This window comes from Varroa destructor, unplaced genomic scaffold (assembly GCF_002443255.2).
Source record: "Varroa destructor unplaced genomic scaffold, Vdes_3.0 BEIS01000005.1, whole genome shotgun sequence".
NCBI lineage: Eukaryota > Metazoa > Arthropoda > Arachnida > Mesostigmata > Varroidae > Varroa > Varroa destructor.
Genome location: NW_019211458.1, coordinates 33204660 through 33216369, shown reverse-complemented (window position 1 = coordinate 33216369; position 11710 = coordinate 33204660). Strand labels below are relative to the sequence as shown.

At 38.5% G+C, this 11710-nt stretch overlaps 1 long non-coding RNA gene across 2 annotated transcripts; it reads left to right on the top strand.

The window, feature by feature from the left end:
- The first annotated feature begins 7099 nt into the window (after positions 1-7099).
- On the top strand, positions 7100-8927 carry LOC147755589 (uncharacterized). 2 transcript variants are annotated; one of them, XR_015328098.1, is made up of 2 exons: positions 7100-7557; positions 8685-8927. It is a non-coding gene; the product is annotated as an uncharacterized LOC147755589 (long non-coding RNA). The 2 variants fall into 2 exon arrangements; XR_015328099.1 differs by lacking the exon at positions 7100-7557 and adding an exon at positions 8028-8092.
- The last annotated feature ends 2783 nt before the right edge of the window (positions 8928-11710 follow it).

Here is an 11710-nt window from a genome sequence, read left to right as displayed (position 1 = left end):
TGGCAACTCTGTCTATTGTAAAATTATTATCAGTTTTTTTAGCTATTCTCGAATTGTCCTGTTTTTGTCTTCCACTGATTAAATACTCCGCTTTATTGACATTGTTGCCCTGATAGCATAATCCCATGTTTCTATTGGACAACCTTTTTTTATTTTATTATAACACTTGCTCCGCATTCACTTCGTTTAGTTTAAGTAACGGCATTCACTAATGTCACACCCAGCCAAACATATGCATAGTTTGGGTAATATTATCCTCTCTAATTATTTCGATAGCCCATTAGAATGATAATTAAGCTTATTTTGTATTGTATACCGCACTTAACTTTACATGAACTATTGCTAATTTCAACCTGGCACGCTTATAGGTATTCGGCGTCACCTCTCCAGAGACGTCGTCGTACTAGTTCCGTCTTTCCTTTGTAGTTTTCCCTTGTAATTATACTTCATTAGATCAATTAATTTTTGATTCTGTATCGGTGCGTCCGTTATCTTGATGCAGTTATTCTATTGTTCTGTTGTCAAAGCTCAATTTCTTTTTTAACTATTTTTTTAAGCATCACTTCCAGCTAAGTCATCCAATAGTACTATGGGTCGGTAAAACGGTGTAACAGGTATCTACCGGATCATCTGATCGCAGTAATCTCTCGAGTTCTCTGCTCAGCCTAACGCGTTTGTTCTCACACGATGGACACCCTCTTGTGTCTCCTGCAAATTCGACATTTGCAGGGCGTTCGCATCGACATGCTTGACAGTCCTACAAAGCTTCAGTCTTGCTATGGATTTTGCAACGGAAAATCCTTTGGCCAAAATGGTTTCTATTAGTCAGTTTTCTCGTAACTGACAAACATGTATGTTCTCGTGGGCAATGATTCACTGAGTGCCGCTTACCCGAGATCGCCTCCATGGTCCTCACCAGTTAGAATGTTTTGCACTTGACGAGCGTGTGCAAAGCATCGCCTTTATCGACGGTTATACAATCAACCCAGCTTGCAGGAAATGCGTTATTTATTCTATGACGAAGCTCCCGAAGATCGGCATATTTGGTAAACAATTGGGCCAGATGGTGCGTAAGTTTTTTATCCGGTCTCGTAGTGCAGCCGCAAATATTTTCTATAGTATAAAGCACCTTGACGCCAAAACAACCGTCTGGGACCTCCACTTATTTATCTTGACAAAATTAAGGCCTAGTCGCCACCCTCTAGTCCTTAATTTTCCACTTTTTTCCTCTCCCAAGCGATGTATGTCAGACATACGGTAGCTGTTTTAGTTGCCATCTTTAGGCGGGGATTCCGCGCATGGTATGGCTAGGTGAGCACCTTAGTAAAGTCTCTCTTGTCCTACTAATCGGAGCTGAATATTCAAGTCTATTTTTCGTCTAGTGAACAGAATTGGATCGGCTCTGGCTGGGGCGAAACTACTGTCGCTCATCCAAATTGAAATCTCCGTAGGTGTAATGTTAGCTTGCGTAATGTATTTCATTAAGTTTACTTCGGCCGGCAAGTTTTCCAGGCCAAACACTTCATTGTAGACAATCCCAAATGAGTTGACCCAAGATAGATCCTTGTACAACGTAAGCAATCATGAAAAATAATGTACCCTTCATGCAGCTGATTTTGCTATTTTTTCATTTACTCGGAGACCACAGGTGCAAGACATACTAGAACGTTTCCCTTCTTCAACTTGTTTAGAACTGCCTTCCATTGCAGATCGTTGAAAGTACCTTTTTATGTCCAGCAAAATCATTAGGAACAAATAAGGTCAGTCATTCCTACCTTTGACAAGGCATTTGAATTGTTGACCAGGATGTACGTTTTTTTCTAACGTCATACTGCACGCTTGAGAGGAGTCCGTGATCTTTGGCAAGGTGTTCCGATCATGTTTCTAACATCGCCACAAACCTTTAGCCAAAGGGATAGGTCGGTTAAAAGAAGCTTGGGGAGGCTTGCTTTGGGAAGGAAGACTACTTCACCCTTCTTTCATTGTTTCGGAAATATGCCTTCTCGCGTCCAGACAAAAGCTTTTGCAATCAGTTTTTGGGTACTTCCATTCCGTAATACAGTTCAGTAGTACCCGGTTGCATAGCGTACATTCCCAAGGCTTTTCCCAGCTTCATGTGCTTACCTGACATAACGACCTTGTCAACGATAGCCTCTGAAATTTTGTTTTCGGTAGACAGGACGTATCTCGCGTTCAGCCCTATCGAAATCTACCGAACAGGGAATAAGTTTCCGGTCGCGACCTTTTTGCTTCAAGTAAAATCGCCTTAGGAGTTTTACTTTGGATCTTTTCACCTACAAACATCTTTATTTGGGTACAAATCCGAGAGTTTTCATTCAGTTATACTGTTGAATATCCCCCTTTTCGTTACACTGGTCTTTCGCTTGTATTCAATGATCAGCATCTTTATTTTCCAAGTGTCCGCATCAGTTCTCTGCTTCTTTTAGATAACTCCATGCTCTCGAGTACTCTCTTCTGGCATCAGCGATATTCTGGGTCCACCAGTACCTCTCTGCACCACTATAATCCATCGAAACTCGTTACCTGGCAGAAACAACCGCGGCTTACTAGTAGAATGCCCACTAACCTTGTCACCTTTTTGCGGTAAGTTCGTTCACATACTGCGTATATCCTGTATATATATATATATATATAAAAATAGTTGACCGCGACCTTAAACCTATTAATATGCCCCCGAAGAAATTTTGCATTTCTTCTTAATTGGTCATGCACGCAATGTCAGCCTAAGGCCTTACCTAAACCAAACCCCTTAGGCCGTTAATCAGTACTTCCGCTCGATCATCTCAGTAATAATACTCAGTGAATTCTGAAAATGTTTTCGTTTTTTCATTGTACTCAACCCCTGCCAGTTCTAGTAGTATCGTAGACGGTTATATGCAAATAGATATATATGAAGAAGATAGCTACATTCAATAAATACATCATATTAATGCCGCTATGAGAGGTTGACGAAACAGTGTCTTTAACCGGCGGAAGTGAGCAAGTAGGTAGCATTTGGCTTCTAACTTTGTATCGTACTAATCTTGAAGTGCCAGTAAAAGTGTAACTCCTAAATAATGTATTTAGAATGTCAAAAGATGATTTTGTTTCTTGGTTTATCTCGAATGCTTAGGAACAAAGTCACAGATTGTTACGAAAAAATTGCGTTTTTCGCAAAAAAAACCTTTCTTTGTAGTGTCAGGCAGTGCCATCTCGTGGCCAAATAAGAAACTAACTGCGTTGAATATACAGCTTTTAAGTCTCATAATTTGGCTTTCCAGAAAGACTCTACAAACGAATCTAATGAAAAATAAATCATGCGTAGAAAGTGGAAAAGTACAGAAATGAGATATGCTAAACGTGAGAATAAAACCGTAGTTTAAGGTTGCCGAAACTACCCATTGCGGCGTCTGTTATCTAGATGATACAGAGCAATCATACAATGGTAGTTCGTGAATTTTGGGAACTGAAACATTTTTGTCTATAGTTAAAGGCTTGATTTACCGAGTCGATAGTAAATATCGACAGACAGTACTTAGCTAAATTCTAAGTAAAATAGATAACTTCTTCGTGATATTTGCTTCAAGGAACACCATTGCTCTAAAGATTATATTGACTAAATAATTTCATAGGGACCATGGTTGGCAGGACGTGTCTGTTGACGTTTTAAGCTTATCACTCAATCAAGGTGGGTTATGTCGCCGATTTGTTGACACTTCTGATCGACGGAAATGGTCGAGACCCTTGCGACTCACCAAGTACGTCCTCGCCATCGCAGCCGCCTATCGGGGTGCGTTTTATGCGCTACCGTGAGCTCCCGTCTATAAAGCCACTTGTTTGGATCTTCGACATCTACCAGATGCCTGCAAATATCTTTCATCTCCAGAATGGGCTATTTTGCTTTTTACAAGTTGCACCTTTTATTTACACATTTCATGTTTGTTATTTGACACAAGCTTCAAACCAAATCGCGCTTCCTTTCTGAGAAAGCAATCGCACAAAAAGCGTGTCTGCTCTTACTTTGAACATTACCTTTTTACTCCATTCGCTACGCTCGAAAGGCTAATTATAGATTGCACAAACAGCGTATTCAATGCTGCGGATCCGCCTAAGACATTACTACGGAGACTTTTTTTACAAGAAGGTTTCGGACAGATAGAAGCCTTGGGGCCGGATCTGGTGCACCGTAGGGCGTTGAATTTTTATGCAAAACTTGTGTGTAAGTTGGTGTATTGCTGTCGTGAATAGCCCACGACTCGTTAAAGTTGTGCTGAATCCGTTTCAAACTTGTTGATCATACTCGTTGGTTATAACAGAACCAATCAACACTAATTCAAAGTAAATAATTCCCCTAGCTTGCATCAAACGCACGAAGCTAGAACACAAAGGACCCGACAGACAAGATAAAGTCTTTCTTCTGCAAGGCAATGCCATATTTCATGTGAAAAATTGTTGTCACCTCGCACACTTCGGATTGCGGCTACTTCCCATCACAGGCGGATCAAATTGACAGAAGGCCGAACTAATGATCAAAATAACCTATAAGCTTATCTAAAACTCACATTTGAAAAAGTTTACCACGCCAAGAAGACTATCGGTGACTGAAGGTCACCTATAGCCTTCAAAACTATATTCAAAATAAACTTTACCTAAAAACAATTGACCTAAACACAAATAAGACAAAACACGAAAATTACGAATAAGAAAAATTCGACTTGATTCCTAGCCAATGCAGGCCAAATGCTGTGCCAACGACAGGTTATTGACAGCCTTAGTCCTGATAACCAACTAATCTTTCAATTACCCGGTGAAGACGACAGAATGAATCGTAAAAGAAATGTCTCCATCATCAACAGCAGGCCACGATTGAATTCATTACTTCGAATTATAATGGGCAACGACGAAACTTTTACTCGTGTCATGAAGTACTTGACTAGAATTTTTCTAGAAAGGGAAATGTTTCCCGCAGAAATTCGAAGATATCTCTAGCAACACCGATACACACAAGGGGTAAGTAATATAGCAAAGACAACTCGAGGCCTATAGCTCTGAGTAATATAGTAAACTCTAAGTCTAGTTAGTTTAACTTTTTTGAAAAAAACATTTATGGCAAGAACAATATGGAGAATATGAATATCAATAACATTACCCATTAAGATGCAGTAGTTAAGATTCGAAAATTCCTAACTAGTAAAGAAGGTCAATATAGAGAACAAGCTTTTTTCTTCGATCTAAACCAAGAGTTAATCGAGATAGGTTGACAAACAAACAAACCTTTATTTATATAATAACTGAAAACTGACATTTTGCCTTATTGAGGTATTAGTCTCACTACTACTACTACTCAAAGTGAATAAACTAATGTGAAAGCTAAGGTATTATAGATCAGCCGAAAACCACGTGCGGAAAACAGCCTGGGTACTAAATGTTAAATATGTGTCAGAACAACTATAGTTAATGAAGACGATAACGATACCTTACATCCCAGGACACTATTCTATCTACCAGGCTCGTGTAACACTAAATCAGCTGCACATATCTGACACTTCAAAACAACTTGAAACATCGGAAATATACTAAAAAATTAGAAATCTAGAACTATCATCTTATATAGACTGAGAAAGATAGCCAACATAAATCTGCGGAGGGGTATATACTCGACCGTCATACGCTTCCATATTGAATATATGGGGTTCTTTTATATGAGGTGAACTTTTTTCGTCTAACAGCTAAGCCTACGATGACATTTAAAAGAAAAAATCGCCCCGGGATACTTAGAAACGGCACCCAATACATTGGCTAAGAGAAATTTGCCCCACTTTGATAATACACTGGATGTATGTACTCAGCCACAATACAACTCAGCAACAGCTCAACTTAAACATACGGACAAAAGTATGTGATCAAAAATTTCTTCGGCCATCAATAAACAACGCTTATTATATTAAAAGCATAAAGTGTCAAATTGTCAATATATAAAAAAAAACATGGAGACATTGTCGGTAACCGGCCCAAAAATGAAAGTCAACGTATTTTACTGCAATACATACGCCGAGGTTCTGCAAACAGCTGTCTGTACAAACAATTTCACCTTGAAAAATCACTATGCATTTATATAAAACAAAAGGTTTTGATTGTGTACATTTATATATATCTTTCAAAAGATCGGCGACTTGCAAACGATCATTGTGTCAACGTAAACTATGTATTTAAATAGGGAATTGTTAGCGATATACGCACGCTACATATACTGAGTACCGTGTTTCGATAGCATGTACATATACGTATATAAACGTATATAAATTACTTCCTGTATATGTCCGTAAGGAACGTTTGCAATTACGCTATTTGTGTTGGACGGTGATACTTAGATTCTCCTTAGATTATCTCGATACGGTATTTTCATGTTAGCTAAGACACTGTCTGAATGGCTGGCCGTAAATGCGGTAGGGTTTGTGACAAACGGTTTACTTCTATTCGATTCAAAACTAACCTTATTACTCGAAGTATTCATTTTAGCTTAGCTCTTATCGAGCTTAGCCCTTAAGTAATTTCACAGTTACGGGAACAGAGAGTTCACACAAGTGAGATCTGAATGTAGTTCGGATCCGTTTCCACCGAATAAGGCAGCGAGCTCTCGCGGTCGCTAAATGGCTTCCGATAACGCTTGCGATTTCAGGTTAGCTAAACACTGGCGCGTCCTAATCAACGTATCGATTCATGTAATAATATATACCTACCTCTTACTGATGATAACCTGCCTATCAATGCACCTTTACCTGCGGTGGAAAAAGCTATGAACTCTGCTAGAGATAGTTCGGTTTGTCCTTATGTACTCACGACATGACCGTTGCATCTATCCCAGTGGGGTTCTAATAGACGGTCACTATGCCTCTTAAAAATAGTTGCTTATCTTAGCAAAACAATATTAGAATCATGCGAAGTGTTCGGCATCGGCCATGTCGAAAACAATACATTTTGATTGTATACTGCCCACGATCAGAAACCATTCGCGAACGTGCTACACACTAAAATTAGCTAATGGCTATTTTGCTTCGTGTAGGATTTATTGACATCATGCATTTCCATGTCAACCTGCTCTTAAGGATCTTTTTTTATCCATTGGGTCTGTCAGTACGCTTCCGGCTTGAAGTTCACGTGCTCTCTAGTGGCGATCACGCTTAAAACTACTGCCATTTGTGTCTACGCTACTTATGACACTGAAAATTGCTACGCATCGAATGTTAGTGACGTTCCGTTGTGGACCGACATAATCAGAGAATCGTTCCAGATATTCGGCCGGACAAACACTGATTGGCTACTGATAGCGGTACAAAGGGAAAGAACATTTTAATTGTAAATGACAAAGTACGTTCGTCTTAGTTATTTCGGCTGATTTTACCATTCGTAATCTTAAACAAGTTCCTGCCGAGTATTTTTTTCCTACGCCTATAAAAGCACTGCATGTTCCCTGTCGAATTCCTACGAGAATGGATTTGTTCCTGACTACTTTAGTCACACGTGTCCGCAAGATGACTGCCAAGTTCCCAATGGATGGTAACTCATGAGTTTATTTATAGCTTGTTAAGTTTAAGAAAAGATCGTAATCACTCACTTAGCGTCAACACGGCTTTTTTTATTCTGGCCAACTTAACTTTGTGGGACATAAAGCAGCGGCAACATCATCTGTCATACTGATCCAAAAGTCGGCATTACTTCAAAATTTTCGCAGAAAAATTCGACTGCATCTATTTTGACCTGTGCACAGTTTTAGAATTATTCACACAGAGTTATTCACGTCAAAGTCATTAAAGTGGGCGTTAATCTGCGTTCCACCGACTAGATGAAGAACTGTCTGCTAGAGCGAAATCTTCATGTTAAAATTAATAGTACTTTCAATTTTAAAAGAATATCCCCTTCGATTTAGTGCCTTTGTTCTTGATATAAAGATACTGTTTTAGCCCAGATAGTTTTACGCCGGTGATATTATGCCATATGGAATTTTTGGCAGTGGTCGCTCATTACTGCGGCCGACGGTAAATGCAGTGTTCGTGCAGTGTGACGATAGGATCAGGGTCATTTCTGCTCAAAAGTGCATTGTTATATACTACTACAAATAATCTACAAATAAGAACATTTTAAATTATACGACCACTGCTGCAGCGAGATTGCTGAAAGATATGGAAATAATAGTTATTATTATATTACTTAATTGCCTTTAATTTTTATATTCATTTACTGATTAACTCTGTAGTTAGGTGTGTTTTTAAAAAAAATTGTATTGAATAATTGTATAAAAACAAGTATACATACATAGTACATAGGCTCTAAGATAGTTTCGTTGCTTTCAGATCTCGATATTCTGCAAGTTCATATTAGGAGACCCACTGGCATTACTATACCGCACCTATATATATCTATACCTATTTAGCCTATACCTAAAGTGCACTCTAAGAAAAACCGTACCATGTTTTCTAGTTCGTTATGATAGATGAAGTCAAATGATATCTGTTGTGTCATTGCAGAAGTAAGAGAAACCATTGATAATGTTTGATGACAAATGATAATAATTATTTGAATGATCTGCTTGCGTTATTATAATAAAGGGGCTTCAATTTGATCTGATGCTTAACTTCGCCTACCGCCAACTAATCCGAATTTATTTTCTTGTTCTTTCTGATTAGGTGCAGGTGTTCACCATCCTCTTGCTATTCGTGATATCTATATCAGAACGTATCTTCGACCGGAAAACAGTACTCAGTGAGATGCACAAAGTCCTCAACTTGAATTTCATGCGTTCTAACATCGTCGAAGCCCCCCTTTTATAGAAATTAATCAATGAACCAAGAAGTCATATTCATGAGCCTTGAGAGATTTTGCTCGACTACTTTGGAACAAGAATCAATAAATCAGATGAGAGACACTACTTTCTGCCTCATTACTAAAAACATAATAATTAAACAAGTAATATCCTAGTTTGCAATACTAGAATAGCTCAATCTTGATACCAATGGTTTCGCGCGATGACTGAATAGCAGCGACTACGCCAAGATAGGTAATTCACTTACGAAGTTCGTTCGATTGTGCGACGGAAGTCCATTGCGAACTCAACTGAAGTGAATTGAAAAAAGTAGCTGTTTTTGAAAATTACAGGTTTAAGCGAGGCATATTTTTCTTGGAATTTTGTCTATCTAAAAATTACCTTGAATCTCTCGGATTTACCATTTAGGAGAAATTACTTTGTTTCAACACTTCTAAGGGGTTATCCATCTCAGTGTTTTAAAACAGATACCTACCAAAGCTACCCATGTCTACGATGTACGTTACGATAGCTGGGAACTACTATATTTGTTTCTAACTTCGTCGTGGCTCTTAAATGCACGGTTAACGTATCGTCAGCCAGTCGTTTTTCGGCGAACCATTTTCACACGAAGGCTCTGAAGTTCCTAATAGGATCCCAGATTTACAAGAGATTTCAATACAGACCTAATTCACGAGATCGAGTTTATGGTTCCTGTTAACAGAAAGTGTATCTAATATTTATGGTTATCAATAATCGCGATAGATATTTACTCGTATACGACCGATTGGTGTTTATATGTTTTCTCTACCCTTTATTATAGCTGGATATTATTGCCAGGGCAAATAATTTTCTCAAAATGAAGAAAACCATTTATTTGTTTTTGTTATGCCTTAGGTAAGGACGCAAGGATGAAGGTTCACTTCCACTTCCGATACATCCCAAACTCTAGGCAATACAGTGCTAACATTTTCTATCTATTCCAATTACAGAACTAATGTCGACAGAAGCTTAGATCGCAAATACGCTATGTGAACCAACTTGTGAAGTTGCTTTTATTGCCTATTAATCTTAAAAAGAAAGGTAAATTTGATGTCTGTATCACTAAATCAATTTTGGCACGATCCAGAAGTCATGTAGGCTGTTTGCGGTACGTATAGTTCAAATAACAGGAATAAACATAAATAGTAAACGCCGTTAGAAAATATATGATTTAAATAATCTAAATTGCCATTACATGAAAGAATAATGTTTACGCACATATTGAGAAACATATTGAACAGATGCATCCTCGGCAAACAAAGAAGTTCCTCTGAAGGCGTCACTAACGTTTAGTACAAGGGTCTTTTCGGAGAGGATTTAAATCTGGCCCTATAGATTATTTCCGTCTAGCGCATCGTCGAAAATAAAGGTTCGTTGATGAGGTATCTCGTCCTCCCTTATGCCAGCTGTGCGTAACTTAGGCTTGCAATTTAGGTCACATTATGAAAGAGGCCAGATCATAAACGGAAATGCTATTGGTTTGGTTTGTGATCTGGGCTGATACGCAAAAGCTCAGTGCACTTTTCGGAAACCCGTACATCTAAATCACAAAGTTGGTCAGTTCATATCGCTTTGATTTTACTGTATAGAAAGCGCTAAGTAGTGATGTTTTATTTTGTACAGTGGTAACAAGTGATACTATGATATTATTTTAAATTCCGCGCCATTCAGATCGATCGTTCCTCTTTAAGTCGTAGGTAACTTGTAGCAAAGTGTGGGCTTCCTTACTGGCAATAAATCGGTATTACCTACTAACTTGTTCTATTGGACGACGGCAAAAGTAAACATATAGTAGGTAAGATATAAGCTTACAGTCACAAAATTAAATTCATGGTTAGAAAAAAATTAGTTTATTTTTCAAGTATTATTGAATATATGTATCTTGCTGTCCTGCTTTAATAATCCACTGTTGAAACTTCCCAGTAATCTCGCTACTTGGTTTCACTTAGCCTATTCGAACCGTTCTATAGCAATTAATATGTTGTGATACTGGATGTATGCGACTACAGAGGAGGTGACTGATCTTGACTTCAAAATTGCCAATATATTCTTGAACAGCCTGCACTCTACCCCCTTAATCCTTTGTATATCGTCCGATATAATGTGTTTTTGCGTTCTTTTTATTTCTCTAATATAGATTTTTTTTTTCCGGTGCTTCGGGTTTTAGGGTTTGTTCTGCAGAGTTTTTTTTCTCATTAAGAAAAATGGCCTTTTATTTATGTGGTGAGACTTGCAGGCGGTGTTCCTACATCCAGTTTTGGACCGAAGCAAGCGCAAGATTAGCGATTGTCTGAAGGTGGAGCTCCTTACAGGCTTCTATCAGCAGTGTTAAGTTGTTGTCACAGGCAACCATTAGGTCGGCTATAAAGTTTTTACGGATTTTCTACTAAACAGAAAACGCCATATTTTTCGCTGCTATGATAATAAGTTATTATGCTATATGTCTCCTTTATTGTTTATGATTTCCTTCCATTTTTTCACCAAGTGATGTATGCTGTCTCGCCAGAAGGTAACGGATTTCGTCTCAAAAAAGTTTTCCAACTACGTGTTAAGCTTTTAATCCGTGTCGAACATAAGGCCACGAAAATGATTGCCCAGTCAATACAAAATGTGATGCTCCGCTAACGCATGGAAAATATCGAGAGTGCAAGAGGGTCCCCCATTCAGGAGGGCATCTTTGATACTTTTCGTGTGTAATTTTGCGTTATCACGAACCAGGATAGCTCGACTTCGTCTGTCGGATCGCTCTGCTTGACTAGCCTGGTTGACGTGACACAATTGAGTCAAACAAATGTGTTGATCAGTTATCTAATTCGTAGATAATTCCCAGTGAATTAGACCCTTGTAGTCTCCCCGAACGCAAAGTAT